The sequence below is a fragment of the Ammospiza caudacuta genome, chromosome 2 (assembly GCF_027887145.1).
Source record: "Ammospiza caudacuta isolate bAmmCau1 chromosome 2, bAmmCau1.pri, whole genome shotgun sequence".
NCBI lineage: Eukaryota > Metazoa > Chordata > Aves > Passeriformes > Passerellidae > Ammospiza > Ammospiza caudacuta.
Window position 1 is genome coordinate 83,232,983 of NC_080594.1, and position 22,693 is coordinate 83,255,675.

Sequence of the window (22,693 nt, forward strand, 5' to 3'; positions counted from 1 at the left end):
TCTGGAAGGAATTCACTCTAACATCTTCTGTTCTGCAGAAAATAAAGTAGCAAGGTCTATCTATAAATGAGAGTTATGTCTCAAGTCCTTTTTTTTGGCAATATATATTTTATCAAAGAAAAGAGTCTAGATTGGATTTAATTTTGCTATTCCAAAATTAAAAAAAAAAACACTCCAATAAAAATGATGAAGACAAAATAAACCCAGTCTTACCTTAGAATGGAAGGTGCCAAATAAAACACACATAACTTCTTTCTTCATGTCCTTCTCTTCATGTCAGTATTTAGTAGATGTTTGTGCTGAAAAAGCTGTTAATCTAGAACATCTTTCTAAAGAACTTTTCAAATTTTTTTTTCCCAAAAAAAATTATTTCATTTGAGTTATTCATATGTTTTTCAGATTTTTTTTCCCCACCCAAATTATTAGTTTCAGGTCTGATCTAGGCAACTCACCAGCTTTTCAGCTACATTAACTTTTTTTTGCTGTTTTTTTTTTTTTTTTTTGAGTAGCTGCTTGTTACTGCACAGAGTTTGCACGGAAATCACCGAAAATTTTTTGCTTAAAAGCTTTACTTTGTACTTGGAGCATGGGCCTTAGAAGTAAGTCTACTCTTTAATAAATTAAAACACATAGTGATGTACTTTTGTACTGCAAATGAATGAGAACATATTGTAAATAATAAATTACAAGAGAGACTGGCAATGTATCTACTGCACCTCTTAGATCCTGCATTTATGTTACACTAAATGACTATGCTGTGCCTTGTTTTACAGAACCATAGAAAGAGGTACCTCAAAATGAGGTTTGATAAAATGTGAGCATTGTTGGAAAACAAAGCCCAAATTTGTTTCCCATATGCATCCTTAGTAATCTGGAATCACTGTCAAATCACTGGAGTTGTTATTCCTTATTAGGCACACAAGTTAAGAGCAGAAGATGGCTAATAATAATGGTCTTATCATCCTCTGTAGAGACATCTGAGCCATTCTGCTATCTTTTAAAGGAAAAAAATGTACTGCTCAGTGGCAGCAGTTCATTGACTTTCATTTAAAAGATAAAGCAACAAAGCATTAAAAAACAGAATTAAAGCCATTTGCTTAACCCCGTTTATGCATCTGAAGTCACATCTAGACCAGCAAAATCAAGAAACACAGAAATCAGCTTAACCAATAATAATACATGTTCAGATGTTGCAGCAGCTGCAAAAATTCTGCTATTAGTTCTTCCACAAAGGCTCATTTTCACACTGAATGGTGGCAAGATAAGGCTAGTATAAGTCATTTAAGAGTGAATAGATTACTGATTATATTTATTAATCCCACCTTCAACATATATTAGGTTTCAATGGAGTTCTAGAAAGAATCCAATTTAAGTGACAGATGGCAAGGATGAAAATACTGCTGTGGTAAACCAGGCAAAGCAGAAAACAGTTGTGCCTTTTAATAAATAACCTAGGGTCCCATTTTTTTAATATATATGTATTCCTAGTGCATTCTGAATCCCATCTCAGGACTGCCTGAATCTGGACAGGAAAGAATATTTTCCAGACTTTCCAGTCAGCAGGGGTGGAGGCTGGGGAAGCATCTTCTGAGAAAAAGGCCATAGGAAGTAACAGACTTGCCTAGATATGTAGACATCTAGGATCTTACTATCCCTGGAATGTATTGGAATAACACAGAGGAAAATAAATAGTCAGCACATGCTGATTCAATAGTTTGAATAGTTTGAAAAACCTCTGGTTTATACTCATCTCTCTTTACACCATTCAGAAACTCTCATGGAGCCATAGAACAATGTAGAAAGCACTACATATATGGCAAAATTTGAGTTTGCTTCAATTACAAGTATCTTCATAAACCCTTTATTAAAAAGAAATAAAATTGCATTAGCACTGATGAGAGACCAAGGAAAGAAAACAGGCAGAGTCCTGCAGCAGTGTGCCCACATCTGGTATAGGCATATTGCCATTTGAAAATAGAAGGAGTTTGGTTTAGGAACAAGGGCCCCGTTTCTTCCTTCTTAAAACATGCTTTGTAAGGAAGCAAGAAAAAGAAATATGGCTTGATTAAAAAAAATGTTTAGGTCATTCTTGATCTAAGCATAGAAAGAACCTGTAATATCTCTTCGGATTTCATTTGAAAGAGACAGGAAGCTAAAACATATTAGACAACTGAAAACATGTTAGATCTAAAAACCCTAGCTAAAATAACTAAAATTATAATTTCTTTTTTTATATAATTTCTTTTTTTCCCCCACTATTTAGGCAGGAAATCTAAGTGTCATTGTGTTATTTCCAAGTTAGCTGCCACAAGATACCATAAAACTGTAAGACTTCATTGCTTTTCTGAGGTAAACCTGTTTATCAGGCATCAACTGACAAATAGGGCTAAAATATGGAGAGAAGATGAAAAACAGAACAAAACTTTCAGTTCCTCCCTCCAGCCACGCTCAATTCTAAATGCACTGCTTTTTGTCGTTGTCCATCAACAGGAGTAAAAGATAACGTTCCACACAGCGTTAAAAAAGGACACCACCAGCCTAGCTTTAATAAATTAAATCAAAATCTAATAAAGCTACTTTCTCAAAAGGGCACCTGCCTCTGAGATCATTTCCTCTATATTCTTTCTCATTATTTAAACTAATTTTATCTAATTTAATTTTTTTATTACTTCTCCATTGTCTGCTGCTGTGAGACCATTTCTTCCCCGTACACAGATGCAAGCAGCTTGCAAGGATTCATCTCAGGATGCCTGCAAGTAGGACCAAAATTTCAGGGTCCCTTTATGGACCCACCTGTTAATTCTTTCTCCTCTTCCTTAACTTAAAGCTGAATGACTGAATGAGGCAATATTGGAAAAACACATGACAAAAAATGCACTTGGGCAAACAGCATTCCCATCTTGACTCTCAGCTCACAACCCCGCACTCAATAGCTCAACCTCAGCCATGGTTTTTCTCAACATGACAATTATTTGGATCCCATACAAAGACCTGCTTCAATTACCTTGTTCTTTACAAAAATCTAAGTTAATTTTTAGAGGTGTTTAATTTTTTAATCCCAAGAATGCACTAAGCATCTTATTCCCAGACCCACATCATTAAGAACCTAGCACACCAGATCAGGTATTTAATTCTCCATGGCAGCTTGGCAGTTACTCTGTGTGTTCCCTTAAGTGGTTTAGGTAGGCAGAAAAGGAAAGCCCCTCCTCACAAAGTGATGTCTCCAGTGTGATACTGTCTGTTCCTGCTTCTTTCTCAGGGCCTCACAAAGTCTGACCATGCGCTTCTAAGACAGGGAGCAGCTTCTTAGATAAACATTCCTTACCCTAGCATCTGCAGGGATTCAGATGAGAGAAATAGTACTACTCACCAGCTGCTACATGGACCTACACATTTTCTGAACACTCAGAAAACATTTACAGATTAACTGATCTTAGTGAATAATATTTTCCTACTATCATCTTGCAAAGCTCTGCAACTTAAAGCTCAGATAATTTAAATTAAAGCAGCCATATTTAGAAGCTCTAGGTTTACATCCTAGAGGAAACATGACTATTGAATTTTCATTTCTCTTTTGTTAAACTAGGGCACCACTCTGACCACTGAACTCACTTCATATGCAAAAAGAAAAATTGGAAATAATCCCTCTCCAACTGAACAATTCTGGTAACACAGGCTGCATTTTCTGAAAGTGGTGTTTCAAAGAACATAGGCAGTGCTCTGCAGAAAGCTGGACAGTTCCACTTGTGGCAGCAGTGCTTGTCTCCAGATCTAACCTCATCAAAAAGCTAAATACCATTTTGGCATAGTTTCCTAGTATTATTATCTATTCCATGTAAAGAGTTTTCTGTCATAGCCATAAAAATGTAAAGGCTTTGGAAAATAGCCCTGAGTGGTACAAACCAGATAGCCACATTTCCTTATTCCCACCCTTCGCAGTGTTTCTCTGTTCCCTGTGCCTGATGGTGGCCAGCTAGCCCAAGCAGGCTACACCACTCACCCTCACCTCTCTCCTGAGACAGCTGATGTCATTTGCATGCACAGGTGCAATGAGCAGGTCGGTCTGAGTAACTGACCCTCACACAACACTCAGATTCCCATTTATCCTCCTGGGATAGAGGCCACACTTCATAAGCTTTGCTTATTTTCACACCTCTTCTTTGTTGTTTCTGTTGCCTTCCCATCTGGTCGGGAGTCTTGGGTTTTGCAGCCATTTCTCTTTTCTGCCTTTCTGTTCAGTTTTCATTTCTCAAGAGGAGAACATTGTTTTATAATATATCTGTTCCTCATTTTGTTTCCTGGAAAATGGACACACCTTTTCTTTGTACAGTGCCTCCTGACTTGAAAGTGTGGACTTAATCTGCTTCCAGCATAGCAACAACAGGAGCGCCACTGGCACAGGTCTGTTCTCAATGCTAATTTAGTTACTGTTGTGCTTTAACCACCAAAACCAAGACAGGTCACAGAATCACAGAATAAAAGAAAAAGCTGAGTTGGACAGGACTGAAGGATCATCAAGTCCAGCTTCTGGCCCTGCACAGCACCATCCCCAAGAGTCACACCATGTGCCCAAGGGTATTGTCCAAAGGCTCCCTGAACTCTGTCAGGCTGGTGCTGTAACCACGTCCCTGGGGAGCCTGTTCCTGTGCCAAATCACCATCTGGATAAAGAACTTTTTCTAATATCCAATCTAAGCTTTCCCTGACACAAGTTCAGGCTGTTTTCTTAGGCTCCAGTCACAGGTCATCACAGAGAAGAAATCAGTACCTTTCCCTCTTCTTCCTTTCTTGAAGAGGTTGTAAACTGCAATGAGATCTCCCAGAACAATCTTCTCCATAACTTTACCAGGCACTGAAGTGAGGCTGACAGGCATGTAATTTCCAGAGTTCTTCTTGCCCTTGTTGAAAATCAGGACAACGTTCACCAACTTCCAGTCAGCTGGGACATCTCCAGATTCCCAAGACAGCTCAAAAATCAAGATTTTGTGGTGACAAAGCTGCTCTTTGAGGATTCTTGGATGTACCCTGTCAGTCCCCATCAATTTGTAGGGATCTTGCTGGAGCAGCAGATCCCTCACAAGTTCAGGTTCACCTGGGAGTTGATTGTTTGTAAGCTCTCTGGTGGTGTTAGCCATGCAGGCCAGCTGGGAGCACAAAGGAACAAGGCTCTTTTACTGTTTTTAAGCTACTGGCAGTTTAGAAGACAATTCAGTGGCATCCAGGAACGTCTAAAGAAGGCAATGAAACTGAAACAAAAGTTGTTGCTGATGGACGCTGTTTCCCAAGTTGTCTCTAACTACCTAAGAAACATGGCATAGCTGGCAACCACACTTTGGTTATAAAGCAAAACATGTGGAATAAAACCATTAAAGAACAATAAAAAATAGAATCCCATGAAGCCAGTGTACATGATGATCACTTATCAGAACATGGCTCTATTTTAACATATGGCCTGTAAAAAATGTTACTCAGTATATTTTAAAACCAAAAAGAGTGACCTTTTTAATTGGTGATGAAATTGGCTTGCTCCCCAGGCAGTCCAGTTCTGATGCAGCTACAAAGGAATTAACTGTTTTGTGACAAAAAATAAAAATGCATAACTTATATTTCCAGGAAATACCACAGATGAAAAAAGAAACTTAGAAAGATGGTGTGTCTTTTAATTATAGTTTTTAAATATTCATAGTGAGAAGAAGTAGAAATCAAAGTTACCACAAGCCACCATTATAAGTATTAATTCAACTGATTAAAAATTATATTAATAATTTAACCACTTTTAATAATAGAATAACAGACTGGATTTGATGAGCTAATAATAAAAAGATTTATCTACAGACAGAAACACATTATGCACAGGGTACATCATTTCTCATATTCATAGAAGATCCATTTCTCTTATAATGAAAATATTGTAAGATTTGATCTACTGAAGCATTGTAGATACCCCAGTGTGACTGATGTAAACCTATCAGGGGAGCTGTGCCAGACATGTTGATTCTTATCTTATTTTAACCCTGTTACTTTTCAAATAGTCATTTGTACAGCCTGACATGGGGTTCAATGCTGCTTTTTTGAACTCTCTTTTCTTTTATTAAATGCCATAAAAGCATTTTCTTGTGAAGAAATCATAGCTCATTTTACATTTCTCTTAACAGCATTTACTTAACGACTTCACCACTTCGGAGTTACAGCTGGGACTGACTCATAAGATATTTATATAAAGGACTATTTTATCTTGTAGCTAAATTCCCATATACAGACAAACTCTAACCATAGATAGAGCAGGACAAGATTGGTACCAAGGAATGTGGATTTATATTTAGGATTGCTGAAGACTCAATTTTACAAAAAGCCTCTGAAGTGATCTCACTATTTATTAATTTCCTAATAGACCAACCTGAGCTTATTTCCAGGCTGAAAGCGCCTGTGAATCTTGCAGAAAGAAGCAGCTTTCACAATCCATCTGCTGCCCTCTTCTACCCAGAACATGAGGGCAGTTGCACAGCTGTATCAATTTGTTCCCATCATAGCAAGCTCAAGGAGGCCTCTCAGTTATTTCCTAACAGAGCTAACTGACAGGTGTTGGTTCTTTTCAGATATGCTCTCTGTTTAAATTGAAGTGGTATTTTTTTTTATTTATCCCTGAAAAACAAAACAAGAACATGTAATGCTTTGACAAGATGCCTTTTCCCCCCAGCATCTACAGTTTTTCCAGTGAAGTAAATAAAAAAAAAAGAATAACAATAATTTTAAATGACTGGAAACTCCAAATGATAGTCAAAGTGAAAGGCTGAGAAAAAAAAAAAAAAAAAAAAAAAAGAGTAATTTTGTGGAGGGAAAAAAAGGTGGTTTTTAGTATAAAACAGGCTGGAAGATTTGAACATTCCCTTTGCCCTGCTGCCAAACCAGGGCAGATGCAGACCCCTGCTAGTATCTGATATTCAGTATAGCTGAAGCCATCACTCTTACTAGAGGCAGACTACTACAATTATCCATTGATGCTCTCTCTGAGGGCTCTGGGGTCAGCCTGGCTTGGTGCTCTCTGAGGCTCCCAGCCCCATGGGGCAGGTGTGTGCTTGATCACAGCCTTTGCAGGGAGACAGCCTTGTCCTTTGACACACCTCAGACACTGCTGAGGATGGTGCCCATGGGCAACCACTCTCAAATTCCATTGACTTGTGGTGTTATCAGTTTATTCATTCTCATGGGCTTGGAGGAGGATTGGGATTTCCTCAGCTCTTGGGAGACCATCATGTGTTCCCTTTCAGTTCCATTGCCTGCCTTCGAGTGGCTGTTTTCAGTAACTCATTCTTTCTCCATCCGTGTCCCTGTGTCCTTGTAGAGCCTATTCATGCAAACCCACATACAGCAGACTTTTATGACAAACTGGATTTTATTTTTGACAGCAGGAGAAGGAAGGGAGGAATGACCCTCCTAACCTACAATCTTAAAATGATAGTTGTATTTTTCTCCTAAAAACAGCTCTGGTTCTCTGCTTGATCTTGTTCACCGCTGAGTTACTGTGGAAAATGTTGTTTTAGGAATGCCTCAGATATTAGGATAGATATGTGCTTTTATTCCTGATAGTTGGAAAAGCTTGAAGAAAGCCACCCAATAAACCTGCAGATAGAACACTACAAAGGGAAGAACAGCAGTCACTGTAGGGTAAGTTAGCTACCTCACTTAGTGTTTTGCTTGCAGACTCTCCTTCCACAGAACTTATTATAATAAGTACTTTAAAACTGCTAGAGTGGTAAAACCACTCTGTGTCACATCACATGGTATATGTGTTCATATATATACATATATATGCTTTCAGGATTCATTGAAATGATTCATTGACTTCCAAGGAACCAAGCTGACTGTCCACTCCCTGTACTTTCTTTGGCCTATTTGTACAGCACAAAGTAAATAAAACACTATCGACCAGACTCCCTGGCTTTTTAAAACTAATGCTTAAAGAATTATAAGTGTCTGTGACATGGCAGTATTTTATTCAGTGTTCTACCCTCTCTAGCTCAAAGGAGTCTCGGGCAGGGAGTGGAATTCTGGGATGCTGTGACTAATAGGATTGTATATGAGGGGCTATTTTTTAATCTCAAAATGTCTTTTTTTTTTTTTTTAACCCTGCCTGAAAAATCTATTCTAAGAGGGTTTCCCTTGGATCAAGTTTAGAAGGCATGACTGAAAACAAGGAGTGGGATTTTGGTCTTCTGGGAAAAAGGATGGACAGCAATGACCCAAGTTAAGGGTGTGGATCATCCAGATAAAACAGGTCCTGGTAGAGGTGAACCTGAGGTGTTGGACAACTGTACTCATTCTGGGGATAAGTGGTAAAGCAATTCTCATTACCAGTTAAGTTTTCTGATACAGACATGGTAAAGGTGCTGGACACCTCTCCCCTGAGTAAGAAGGATTGTTCCTGTGATTGCTTGTATCTTCTACATTTATCTTTGCTTTATGAATGTATTTATAGCTGATGGAAGCGCCTTTTCTTGGAACCATGAGGACAGGCACTCAGAGCCTCTTAGCTACTGGGGTCTTACTGTTTTTTGTAGAATCATAGAATATGCTGAGTTAAAAGGGACCCACAAGGATCATTGAGTTCAACTCCTGGCCCTGCACAGGACAGTCCCAAGATCCACACCATGTGCCTGACATCATTGTCCAAATGCTTCTTGAATTCTGTAAGGAATTCAGGCTTGGGGAGCCTGTTCCAATGCCCAGTCACTCTCTGAATGAAACATCTTCTAACATCCAGCCTAAACTTCCCCTGGCAGAGCTTCATGTCCGTCCTTTTTGTCCTGTGACTACAGTGAAGAGACCCCTGTCTGCCCCTCTTCTTCCCCTCTCCAGGAAGTTGCAGACTGCAATGAGGTCTCCCCTCAGTGTCTGCTTCCCCAGGCTGAACAGACCTGACCTCAGCCACTCCTCATAAGGTTTTCTTTCAAAGCCCTTCACCTTTTTTTTTTTTTTTTTTTTTTTTTTTTGCCTTCCTCTGGACACTCTCTAATAGTTTAACATCTTTCTTCCATTGTGGCATCCAAAACTGCACACACTATTCAAGGTGGGGCTGCCCCAGTGCAGAGCAGGACAATCCCCTCCATTCCCTGGCTAGTGCTGCTGTGCCTGGTGTCCCCCAGGTCATGCTTGTCCCTCCTGGCTGTCAGGGCACTGCTGGCTCACATTCAGCTTGCCACTGAGCAGGACCCCCAGGTCCCTTTCCATGGCACTGCTTTCCAGCCCCTCATTCCCCACTCTGTACCTCCATGGTTATCCCATTGTGGATTGCCCAACCCTCAGCTGTTTCAAGGTCTCTCTGCAGAGCCCCTCTCTGCCTTTGAAGGAGACAGCAGCTCCTCCCAATTTAGTATCACAGACAGAGTTAGCAAGACCCATATGATGCGTCACCTTTTGCCTGGTCATAGCTGAGAGTCTAAACCCTTTGGCTTCTGGTGGAGACACCAGTTTTGGGATGATGCTGGGATCTTGTATGCTGTCTCCAGATGTAGAAGTCACACATGGCTTAGAGCACCAGTTCCCTGCTCCTGGCTGAGAGACCCACAGATTGCCCCATGGGGAAGCAGAGCAGAGGCAGGCTGCCCATCCACGCTGGCAGAGTGCACACAGTGTAGCAGAAACTGAAAGGAGATGGCATTAAGAAGGGCCCAAAAGGCTCTCAGTAAGCAAAAACATTTAGGGTAACAAATGACACCAGATGGCTGGATTTGATGCTGTATTTATGAGGGAGATCAATTAAGAGAAGTACTGATTCCACCATTTCATGGAGCATGTCATCTTCAGAGGCCAGGGATGACTGTTAAATTACTTAAACTGACTTCTCATGTATTAAAGGCTTGTAAATGTCACCCACACATTCCGCTCTGAACACAATGACTTTAATTAGACTTAAATATTTCAATCTTCAAGCAACTAAACCCTTTGGTACCACAGAGTGGGAACAGACAAGATTGAGGCATCAGTCTACAGTGAAGGGAATCTACAACATCTGAAAGGACCCCTTTTACTTAAATTGCAGAAAGTGCCATGAGTCTTTCCAGTACGAATATATTTTTCTTCCCAGAAGCATTTCTTTATAATCTCAAATCTGATGTTCAGTTTGACTTTAAGTAAATGTCAATCATCCATCTGTTGACAGGTGCATTTCAGAATACCAGTTCATCTTTTGTCCTGCTCCAGTCAAAGTCTGATGTCTTAGAATAAGGGAGAAAAACAGAGAAAACAAAATTTGGCCAGTTGTTGGTTTTACTGAAATTAGGAGCCTTGGGAACAGATTACAGCCATTTATTGCAGACCTGCAACTTCTGTGGTACTGCACAGGCAAGAGTGTGGTACCTTCCTTGCCCTAGAAATGTGTGGCTGAAAGTGGATGGCAGAGTGGTATTTCAAGCCACAACATCCGAGGTAAGAAGGACTTCAACCTCTTAGGCCTACTTTGGTACCTGTCTGTGCTATCTTCACACCTTCAGAAGCTGGATCAAGTCCTATCTTTAGGACAGCAACTAACGTCACCTTCCAATTATAGAGACTGCACCACCCTCCAAAATCAGTGTTAATTTATCATCTTCCCTGTTAGAAAACTGCATCATATGTCAAGGTGAATTTTCCTGACTTCTGCTCATTGGATCTGATTGTCTCGTGTTATATAATACTGAATAGACTTCCAGTTTTACTTTCTTTCCTAAAAGCCAGAGCTACACACTTGTAAGATCCTTTTTTCCCCTACATGTGTGAGTAGCTACGCAAGATCTTATCTCAGCCTCCTTTTTATAAGCTGAATAGGAACAGCTTCTCATCTGAAGAGTTATTTTTAGCAATTTCATTTTATGACTCTTCCTCTGGAAGTGAGGATAGCAGAGCTGCTATGGTAGTCCAGCATCTTACAGTAGCACAGCACATTACTGCAGCACAGAAGTACAGCTCTTGTACAACCATTACTGTGCCATGTTGCTCCTTTGTGCAAAGGCAATATTGAATCTCTCCCCCGCACTTTGATGCTCCCTCTTTGTCCTCAGTCAAGGAGGAACATCACCTTGATCAAGGGTGATGCTGGTATCTCCAAGGGCAGGGTGACACTGAAACCTGAAAGGAAGGCCATGAGGATGACCACTGAGTAAGCATTTAAAAAAATAGGTTTTGATTTCTGGAAACAGATTTCTTGAAAATATGTGGGGTCAGGGGGAAGAAATTGCATTTGTAGTCATTGTGAAAGTGGAAGGTTGGGGTGTTTTAATATTATATTTGAAAAAAAAAGAACCTGAATGAACTACTTACCTGCTACATGTCATCGTGAACCTATTGCAACTTCTCCAGAAAGAAATTACAGCATTTTAAGATTCAAAGACAGGTCAAGGAAAAAATCAAACCAAGAATAAATATTGACTGCCTCACTCTTCTTTTTAAAGTGAGGCTCAGAACCAAAAGGAAGAAAAAAGCTGAGTACATGCCATGTTTGATATCAAAGATTTTGGCAGAGGTAGTTTTGAAAGTACATTTGAGACCTGTAAAGTGCACTATTTACAGGGAAATGTGTTTAGCTCCCTGATGAAGTAGGTGAATTAAAATTTAGATGCAAGGCTCAAAAAAGTTCCAGTGTGTCAAAAACATATCACTTCAAAATGGTTTGAAGAAAAATAGGTTTATGTTGCTAGAGATGTTTCTCAAGATAATTTATAAAATTATAGTTTTATAACAAGCAGTTATGTCAGAATAGAGTAAAATATTTGTAAATGTATGTAGTTAACAAAGCAAGATTATTTGAGCTATGTGATAAAATGAATGTATTTTACCATCAGGAAAAACACAGAAAATAATTGTACACTGCTTCTTCAGAAAAGAAGAAAAATTGAAACTCAAAACCAGCCATTTATGATAGATATTTCAGAACATATTTATCATCACTTCATGAATACCTATATGATATGCAAATAACATGTTTATCTTCTTTAATAATCAGCAACAAGTACATGAGAGGACTATGTCCAGATTTAAAAACTAAAATATCCATATATATATATAATTTACAACCAATTCATGTTTCAGTACAATATGTTTGCCTGAGTAGATCATGAAAATTGTTCATTTATGCTGGCAAATTGAATAACTGCATATTCTTTGAAGAGGAAAATTTCATAAGATACAAAGACTAGTTAGACACATGATTTCCACCATATCTCTATAGAAAATAGGTCCTTAATAGTGTGATTTTTGCACTTTTAAAAATCTTTCCTGCAATGTATAATCCTAAAAGGATGTTTTCCTTTTAGAAGAATACATATTCTTTCTCCCAAGTTATCAGTGGGGAGTGTAGCTCCGCAGAATTTTGCATTTGTGATGATTTTTTCAGCTCTAAAGGATGGGTCCCTATCAGAAACTCTCAGAATGAAAACTTATCATCTTGAGAAGATCTCATCTCTGAAACCAAATAAAAGCAAGAGAAACCAAAATTATAGAGTTGCTTCTGCCATACAAATTTGAAGCTGCAGTATTATAATTGTATTCTGACTTTGTTTGAGGAGGTTAAAGCAGAAGTTGTAGAATTGCAGAATCTGACAGAGTGGTTTGGGTTGGAAAGAACTTTTAAAGATCTTTGAGTCCAGCCTCACTGCCAAGGGCAGGGACCCCTTCCAGTAGATCTGGTGCTCAAAGCCTCATCCAGCCTGGCCTCAAAATCTTCCAGGAACAGGACAGTCACCACTTCTCTGGCAAAGCCTAAGGAATAAAGTAACCTAGGTGATTAGCATTGTGGAGAAGGTATCCAGCTGAGGATGCTGAGAGTTGAAACACTGCTGTGAGTTGGTTGTGACTAAGCTGGACCTGGATGACACATGGAATTGCTCAGGAACAGGGTTCTCTCCCCTGTGACTTCTGTGTTCTGAGCTTATTGAGAATGCTCCTTTAAAGTGGAGGGTTTGCCTTTGAAATTTTCCCGTCTGTATAGCATGGTTGTCTTGATTCTTTCTGTTCTTCCCTCCCCGGAAGCCCCTGTCACAGCTTCTGCTGTCCTGACACTGTAGCCATTCACATAAATTGAGTTTCTTATTATTATGTAGGAATCTAAAAACTGGTGGAGAACCAGACTACATAATTAAATATATTTATTCTCATGACAAATCCTAACACCCTTTAGACACACGTTTTTCCAATCACATAAATTTTGTGCAGTTCTACTTCAGAGAACCTAAATTGATTTTTTTCTTCATGGTCACTTGGATAAGCAGCAAAAAGATATATGACAGCAGCCTGTGTTTTAGCCATGGAGACAATCTCCTGTGATATCAGAAAAGCTGACAAGCCTGACCCTGAAGGTTACCTCGGTCCCAGCAGACCCTGGAGAAGGTCGATGTGCTATCTTTGGCCTTCAGCTAGTGCCAGGGAGACAAGCTACACTTACTGTTTACCAATCTTACAAAAGAAAAGATAGGTCAGAAACACATTTTTTTTCTGTCTATGTTCTATTTTTGTCTCGCTGAAGAATGCCATTCTCCTCTTCCTTATTTTCTCCTTGCTTTTGTGCAGGGACTTTTCTATCTCAGAAAAGGGACCTATACAAGAGAACCAAAAATAAGTATCTTCAGTATTCCTTGAGCTGCAAACATTTTCCTGTAGCTCATCTTTCTGAAAAGCTCAAGAAGTAGAATCAAATTTTAATTTTTATATTATTGAAATGTATACTTTTGTGCAATGGTTCCTTTAGAAGATGAGCTCAGAGATAAATCTGAAAAACCCTTAGTAGTTAATTTTGATTCAAACCTGCCTTTCCTCTGGTCATCTTTCCACTGAGGAAGTGTGTATTTCTGTGGAGGAATCTGCCCTGACTGCCTCCAGCTTCTTGCCTCTTTCACTATAGGATCTCCATTCCTGACCCTCTGCTTCTACTTAAAAAATCTTTTTCCTTGAACGGTTTTCCAGATTCTTTCTGAAAACTGAGTTTGTTTCTGTTGCATGCTGCTGTGCCATATGGACACCAGGAAATGTTCAGAGTAGCTGTGTTTCTAAGAGCCTAAAGGTATTCTGGCTTATGCTGGTAAATCATCTGCTGCTAGTGTCTAGGATTTGCTTAGGGAAAATGATATGTACAGTCCCATAGATGAAACTCATGCACCATTTGTTCCTCTGCAGCTGGTGCTGAAATGCAATTTGAGAAACTACAGACCACAGAATTTCTGAATATGTTCTGGAGGGTTTTGGGCCTCTTCAGCTCTCCATCACCTTCCAAGGAGTGAATGAAAATTGATGTCAATAAAATGAGGTAATGGTGCTGTTGCAAGAAGTCTCACTTGATCATGTGGATTTTCCATTTTTCTTGCAGGACCATTGGCTTGAGTTGACTGACACAGGTAGGTGTAGTGAATTGCCAGGTGTCACTGCAGCTGGGTACTGGTAATTTTATCCTTTCCATCCCTAACTGCTATGATAGCCAGTTCAACAAGCATCAGCAAGATGTAAAATGAGTAGAATCAAAATTGTGAATATTTTCATATTTACAGGTATTTCTGTATTTAAACAGTAGTTGAAATGAAAAGATAATTTTAGGAAGGCTGGAGCTTAAACACAATACAATGAAGGAGTTATAAATGGCTTAAATGAAACTAATGGCATTCATGAACAGGAGGAAATCACTTTTTCTGTGAATGAATGAATTTTCACTGCTTCCCAGTGTTTCCCTTTGTACTAAATGTGTGTGTGTGTGCATGTGTGTATTTGTGTGTATTTGGGAATGACACTGTCTTCCCTGTTGTAGCTACTTGCAGGAACACCAAGTCACACTTCTCCCTGAATTTAACAGAAGTGACAACAGAATTGTCACACAGCATTCCCAAGATGGATGGTGGGTAGGAGAAGGCAAAGCAGTAGGACACAGATTAGTGGTTTTGCTTTATTTTGCTAATGAAAACTACATTTCCTTCTTCAGGGATGCCCTTTATCTGGGGGAGGAGTGGAAATTCACAATTTTCACATGTGGTTATCATCTGCCTCTAGTGGAATCAACACAGCAAGTTGAGTCTCCAATCACTGTGGCTAACAATAATTCTTTTCTAATTTGTTCTTATATTGAGTATTCATTCATTCTCATTTTGCTTATTCTTTGAAAAGTAAACTAAGTCTGCAAATGTTTGATATTGATGTTGGGTCAGAATTCAGGTTTTGATATTTATCATTCGGTCAATGAAATGGAACTTTTTAAAGACAGTTAATAAATCACTTTGTCAGCCAAAAAGTGAACCACTAGAAAAGGAATGAAAGTAGTAAAAAGGCTTTTAAAAATATCTTACACATAGTCTGTGACTTCCTGTGAAAACTGTGGAAGGAACCTTTTCAGTCAGTTTCCTTCAATCCATTCCTGATTGCCCCCTGAAAATTTTTATGCGGGGTCTAGCATGAAATATGTGTGCACATGCTAAGGTGAAAGATAAATGTGGCTGTTTGTTCTCACTGTTTCCTCTGTATAAATCCAGTATATTGTAATGGAAATACTTGCAGGACCTGCAGCTCACCTCTACAGGCTGGTGTGAAAAGACATATATATCAGAAACTACCAGAACCAACGTGGCGTTGCTAGAAACAGACTAACACCAACAATTGGTCAGTGATGTTTTCTGTGAGGCAATTAAATGCCCATTTCACTTGGAAATTTTTCTAAATGGCAGATGGTTCAAAGCATGAAGCTAGGTTATTTGTGCAGTAGGAAGAAAGGGAGCTTCCCTGCAATGGGCAGAGCTCATCTGAGGCATGTGGACAGATGATGGAATGCCACCAGGGCAAGGACAGAGCCCTGAGCTGAGGGGTACAATTGAATCCCTTAATCTGGGCACACCCTGATTCTTGGTCGACTCTGAGGACTCAGGGCAGCATCAAAGTGCAAACTCAACCTTTGTTTAAAGTTTAAATACAGATTCCACCACCTCAGGTGTGGATTTGCTCAACTTCTGCTTGCCAAATAAGTATACAGTAATTACAACAGTGTATCATGGAAACCTTGAAAACTTATTTCTAAATTTGCATTTCTTCCCCATGTAAAAGACCTCATCTGTGAAAGGGTTTAGTGTGAATTCAGTATTATTCATTAAATTTCCATATATTATAAAAAAAATAAAGTTCAAAATAAAATATAATTTTATTTTTATTTATTTATATATATATTAATATAATATATATTAATTTATTTTATATTATTATAAAAAAATAAAGTTTTTACAGATGTAAAAACCTCAGAGCCTGGAATGTCTTTAATGACTGTCATTAACAGAAATAATTATATTTTGCAGCAAAGTGAATTTATCCAATATTTGCTGTATTGGACAACAGGCATCACTTGTGCATGTCAGTGGCACCTTTAGTAATCAATTTTTTTTATGTCAGTGACTGTTTTGGAGCATGTGATTGAGTGTGTGATATTCATGTCACAATTTTCAGCTATTTTCTCCAAAACCTGATGATTGTTATTTTGTAACAGTTGAAAAAGCAATTTCACTTTACTGGAATCTGTCATTGGACTGCTTTGACAATTACAGGATGTCCAACACATGCAGAATAAAGACAGAACAAAATTAGAACTGCTGCCCTTCTTTCGGTTGTGCTGTCATCAATATTTAGGACATCAGGTAGTGGGACATTGTGGTTTGCATAGTTCTTGTATTTCAATGCCTTCATAAAGCCAGAACTGAACATTTAAAACCTGAAGAAGAGATGATAAACAGAACCAACATGAGATGATAAACAGAACCAATGCCCTCTTCACTGATGATGTTACTCTAATTAGAGCAGGTTAACTCCACTTATGTGTGTTTCTTCAAGAAGCTATTTCTGACCATAACAAGCAGCAATGGGTCAGCTAGTCTTCAAATGTGGGGCCTAAAGCCATCCTGGCAAAGGTGTGTGCTTGCTTCATTCCTTTGAGGAAAGTACTGCAGGAGAATGTAGATGCTCACCGTCTAATTCTCAGTTACAACAGCACTCACTCACACTGACCCAGCTGTTACTGCAGGGGTTTTACAGCTTGATGAACGTACAGCCACACTTTTTATTCTGTCATACCATGAAAATGGAGTTTACAGCTTCTTGCCCCGATGGGACAATGAGGGCAGAGAGTGTTCATCTCGCTTGCACAACTAGCCTCATCATCTCTGTACAGCTTCATGCCATGATTAAAGGGAAAGGATGGCTTTTAAATTTCACTGAACTCAGTATAAAGGACTCTGTAGAGAATGAAAACCAAGATTCTGATCCTGCAAATATTTTCTCCTTTGGGACATTTTACTTTATTTTTCCCCTTGTATTCCTCCTTTGCTAAACCATCTTCTTAGGATTTTGTCAAACATTGATCTCTCATGGGAAGTGTGGCATCCCTGCCAGGACCTTGGTTTTGGGGTTGCCCATCTCCCACATCTTCCCATGCAAGGAGCCTTGACAGACATCTAGCTTCATCTTTCTTAGAGGTCCTCAAAAAAAGAAAAGTAATGAGCGTTTCTGCTCACTTCTGTAATATAATTCTTGTAAATTTTTATTATGGTTCTTACGGCATTTTATTCTTTCTCTCTGTGTTTCCCCCTATTTGTTACCAATGAGGTTGATTGATTAGTTGTGTCAAGTTAGGATGTAAGCTCTCCCAAGCATGTGCCATCTTTTGTGTTTGCATAACACCTGATTCCAGGATGCTAAATGTAATGGATGCCAAATCCATATTAGGGCTGCTCCTATGCGCCGCTGCCTTACAGACAATAACAACAATCCCATTAGTCATAAGAACATATGACTAGTGCTGCATTTTTGTGTATATAGCCATGAATTACATGACTGTGTGTTTTTTCTATGAAAAAAACCCGGTGATTTCAGCAGCAGTGTAGGCTGATTTCATGAAGCAGTAGTACAATAAAAATTTATCTCCAAATTCTGATCATCCAGCACACCTTTTGCTTTTGATTCTCATGACATGATTCCTTTCTGAGGATATGAATTCTCTGAATACTTATTTTCAAAGAATAACTCCTTTTACTGGGTTGCAGATGATGTGAAAATATAATAATGCATTATTCCAACACAAAGCCTCAGTTTCAAGAGAACTATATAACCTTGATTGTAGTTGCTTCAGTTCATTCTATATTTCTTGAGGCTCTGTATTGTCCAAAATGCTTCCTCAAACCAAAGAAGAATAAAACCATTTCCATTTGGCATTAGTTGTTCTATTTCTTTTCAAAAAACAGCAGCAGCCTTGGTAGTGTTCATGCTCTGCTATTAAGGGCTAAGAAACCTTTTCCTTAATTATATTTTTGCAGACAATGCTTTCATTTCACCTTTCCCAAGGCAGATAATGCCATGCTGCAACACATCAAGTCCTGGTACACCAGCCATACAGCTCATTAGCCCAGGTCATGGGATGGAATTCAAGAAGCCTGGCATAAATGGATGTCATGAAGCACAATGTAGGATGTCAGGGATGAGTCCTTGACATGCAGCTCTTCTCTGCAAAATGCAGCACGATGAAAGAGTGCCTTCTCCAGCACTTTCCAGCAGCTAAAGGCAACAAGCTGAAAAGTGTGTGCAAGAGCACAAAGAACTCCAAAGCTTGCTAAAATGCTTTTTAATATCTTCTAAACAGAGGTGATTATCTAGTTAGAGTTGCAAGAAAAATGTTTCAATGTAATAGGATCTCATACAATAGGAGTCTCTTCCTGCTTTTCATCTCTTGGGATCCAGGCCATTCAGCTCTGAGAGACAGCATCTCTCTCCCTCTGGAAATCATAAAAGTCAATGATGTACCTTAATTGTCTATACAGGAAAATTTGGCACTTGCTTGAGAAGAATTGCCTTTGTTAGACATCTAAGATGTATGTACAAGGAAATTGCTAAATTAGGCTGACTTGATGCAATCCTCCCTTATATTTCTTATGTTAGAAGCATATGGGCCTCATTAATGGCTAATTTATTAAATGTATGGAAATAATTTACAGTTTAAAAAATAATTACAACCCCTAAGAATTATTTTTTTATTATGTAAGAACAGAATCCAATGATTTTAACAGACTAATCAAGGTATCTGTGTTAATCATTTATCAAAAAAAAATGTAGCTAAAACTTCCTGTAATCTGAATGAAAGCAGGAATTAATTTCGCAACCAGAATCCATTTTAAGCACTACACATCCTGTAACCAGTACAGGCATAGTGTACATAACAGAGGGACTGAACTGCAATAAATGAAAATAACTTATTCTTGGGGAGAAAAAAATAAGGAAAATATATCAGCTTTCCCAGGAAGAAAAAAAAAAAAGAAGAAATCAACAGAGCAGAGCTCCTTCACCTCATGTTGTATTCATCAGCCTTTCATTACCTCTGGCATTCTTGGGGCATATTTCCATGGTGTTGTCTCCAGACTTGAAATGCATTGTAATATTTTGATGGCATGTGTAGTGTCCTGAATCCTGTAAGCAGCATTCGTTCTCTCAAGGTGATGCAGCTTGGAGGCAGGACAGTTTGCTATTTGAAGCAACTAAATTGAGGAAGAAAAAGAATACTCAGAACTGTCTACTCAGAGAGTAAAAATATTTTGTGCAAGAACCCCCAGAATTGTCCTCTTTCAGCTTGAATGGCCCTGTATTTTTAAGCTGTTTCACTGAAGCCTGAAGTACACAAATGGAAGCAAATTTTGAAATGCTTTTGCTTTCTGGGATTTTTTGCAGCTATTATATGAATTATTTAAATCTTTCAGAAAAAATGTAGTACAGTGAAGAGAGTTCACTTGCTGTTCAGTGCTCTTCACTGAAAGGAGTTAAAGCTCCCTCCCCAAACAAAAGCGCAGTTCTTTTGCAGGTGGGTTACAGAGGAGTGTAAAGCTCAGAAAAAGCTGCAGTTTTGTGCCCATTTTCACATTGCTTCCTTCTAGAAGAAAAATGTTTGGGCTACAGTTCTCAGCTTTATAAGCCTGCTTCATTTCTCAAGGCTAGAATCATCCACTGATGCTCTTGCAAAACACCCTGTGTAGGCTGGTGCCACCATCTCCTCCTGCTCTGCATGCAAGAAGGGCACTTGCCTTGTGCTTTGCTCCTCCCAGGCTCCTTTCTGAGGGCTGGTGCCCTCAGAAAAAAATGGTCAGAGTTGCTGTGAGAGCATCCCTGAGCACTAGAAGGCTCCTGAGCCCTCTCTACGTGCTGCACTGAGTCAGGCACTTCAGGATTATCGAGTATTATATCAATAGAAGAGGTCTGTGTGCACACAGTATGAGTCTGTTTGTCTTCCCTAAAATTTACTGGTGTGACTCATGACTGGCTTTCTTTCTGCTGTTAATGGCATAATTGAAATACTTTTATAGTGGTCAATTTACGTGCTTTAATCCAACAGTAAAAAGAGAGGAATGGCAATTACAATCCCACACACATTTTGAAATTTTTTATATCCATGGGCTGAGTAGAATATATTCTTGTTTGCTAAAGGTATGGCACATTGCTGGTGTGCACCACATCACTGCACTCTCCTGATGGCTCATGCAGGATTTCAGTGGGCTATGGACTGTGGCTGGAATGGGATCAAGTCTGCCTGTATGTTCTCGAGCCAAGATGGAACAAAGGGAAGGTAAAGCAAGGTTAAGGGAAGGTAAAAGCAAAGTTAAGGTAAGGTAAAAGCAAGGCAAGGCAAGGCAAGGCAAGGCAAGGCAAGGCAAGGTAAGGTAAGGTAAGGTAAGGTAAGGTAAGGTAAGGTAAGGTAAGGTAAGGTGAGAAACAGCAACAAAGTAGTATGAAGGGACACATGGAGAAGAAATGCTATTAATGACAAAGCAAGAGAAAAATACTTAGGAAAAGTGCAGGATGACACTTTTGATACCTGGAAAAGAGCTGATCCCTGTGCAGAGGGATAAATGAGGAGGACAGACAGCTGAAGGAAGAGACAGTGAAGTAAACGACTCAGGCTGGTACAGAGAAGGAATGCAGGAGTGTTGTGAAGCTTTTGCTGTATGGGAATGAGAGACTGAAGGTGTCCCACTGCCTTTCCTTTCACTACATGACAGCATTTGCTGGTTGCACAGGAGCAGCCTCACAGGGAGTGCAAGTATTACTTCTCTCTCCAGAGCTGGCCAGCCCCAGGCAGGGTTACAGGCATTTCACACAGCACAACTTTACTCATGGTATTGATCAGAGGTCTCAGCAGTCAGATTTGTGGTGGTGGCAATACACCCAAGGTCAGTCAGCCTTGTCACACAGGCAGTGCTTCTGATGATTGAGCTGCTGGCTTTGGGCCTTGCCAGGATTGTAAAAGTTGCAAACCATCACACTACAAACCATCACACTGATCATCTGAATAGTAACTCTGTCTCTGAGGCAATAACCTCTGTGTCTGCAGTAGGGACATGTCTCTGACACCATCTATGGCTGAAAACATTTAGAGTGCCCATATGTCAGGGATGAATTCCCTCCCTGGGGCTCACTGACTAAGTGACAAATGCTGCAGTATATCAAGTATTTTTCTGATGCAATTTGGTGCAAGACTCTGCAAAACAAGAGACTTTAATTGCCCATGATTCCTTAGGGTTGCTGGCCAGTTCTGGACTTGCATCTTTCTGCAGTTTTTCAACATTGTTCAGTGCAATCACACACGTAAATGCTTGAGATCCCTCCCAAACTGTTATTTGGGTGCAGATAATGGTAGTTTATGCTGGTGGGAGATGTGCTGGTACAGTCATACACCTTTAGTTTGCATGTGAGTCCATTCAGACCCAGATCCAGACTCTGTGGAGGACAAACTTTATTTGAGTCCTGACATTTCTTCCTGTGTCAGTAGGATTCACATGAATAATAGATGTTAATGGGAGCTTTATGCAGCAGCTTTACTGGATAAAGAATTTCACCTAGTGATATTATGGTAGCTTCTTGGTTATATATTAAAATGAGGACAGAAGGTGTTGTATTTTAAAATGTGAATATTAATATACTTTGAAATATGTTGTAAAGTATTTTTTATAGCTAGATGAAGTGATTATAGCACTTTAAAAATCAATCACTGTTCGCCTTTTAAAAGGTTCTTTGCATTTACCAAACTGATGAATAGCCTAATTAAATTCAAAGGAGTTAAAAAAAACAAGTTCATAAACTGAAGCATGCTGAAGTGCTATTTTGGGGAACACAAAATATGACTATGTCAAAAGCCTGTTTGGTGAAGCAGCATGTGATGAAAACTGTCTTACTCAATTGCTCCCTTCCTGTCTCTGATAAAGCTTTTGAATGAAGAATGGCAGTGCTGTTCTTTGAGGATCAGAGTTCCAGGTTCAACCTCACCTTTTTCACTTCCAGTAGTGATGTGAAATAGGAGAAGATTATAAGTGCAGTACTGTAAATTACTACTCTCCATTTTTATTCTTTGTGGAATTATGGATGCATAGTTAGTTTATTTCTTATTTTAGTGTCCAGGCACAGCAGAATTCTGTTGCATGAGGCACTGTGCAAGCATAAAGTGGTGCAAGTTACTTTAGTGTAAAACAGCCATGGAAGTTAAAATTATTCTCCTCTCTTGAATTGGGAGATTTAAAGGATAGGACTGCATTGTTAAAACTAAAATATTTTAAATTTTGTATGGTTAATTATCTAACTAATGTATAGCTAATTATAATGTATTTATACTTGCTTATTTTTTATCAATTTATGATCTATATTGACCTTCTTCCTAAAACTTCAGCAGAGTGTAACAA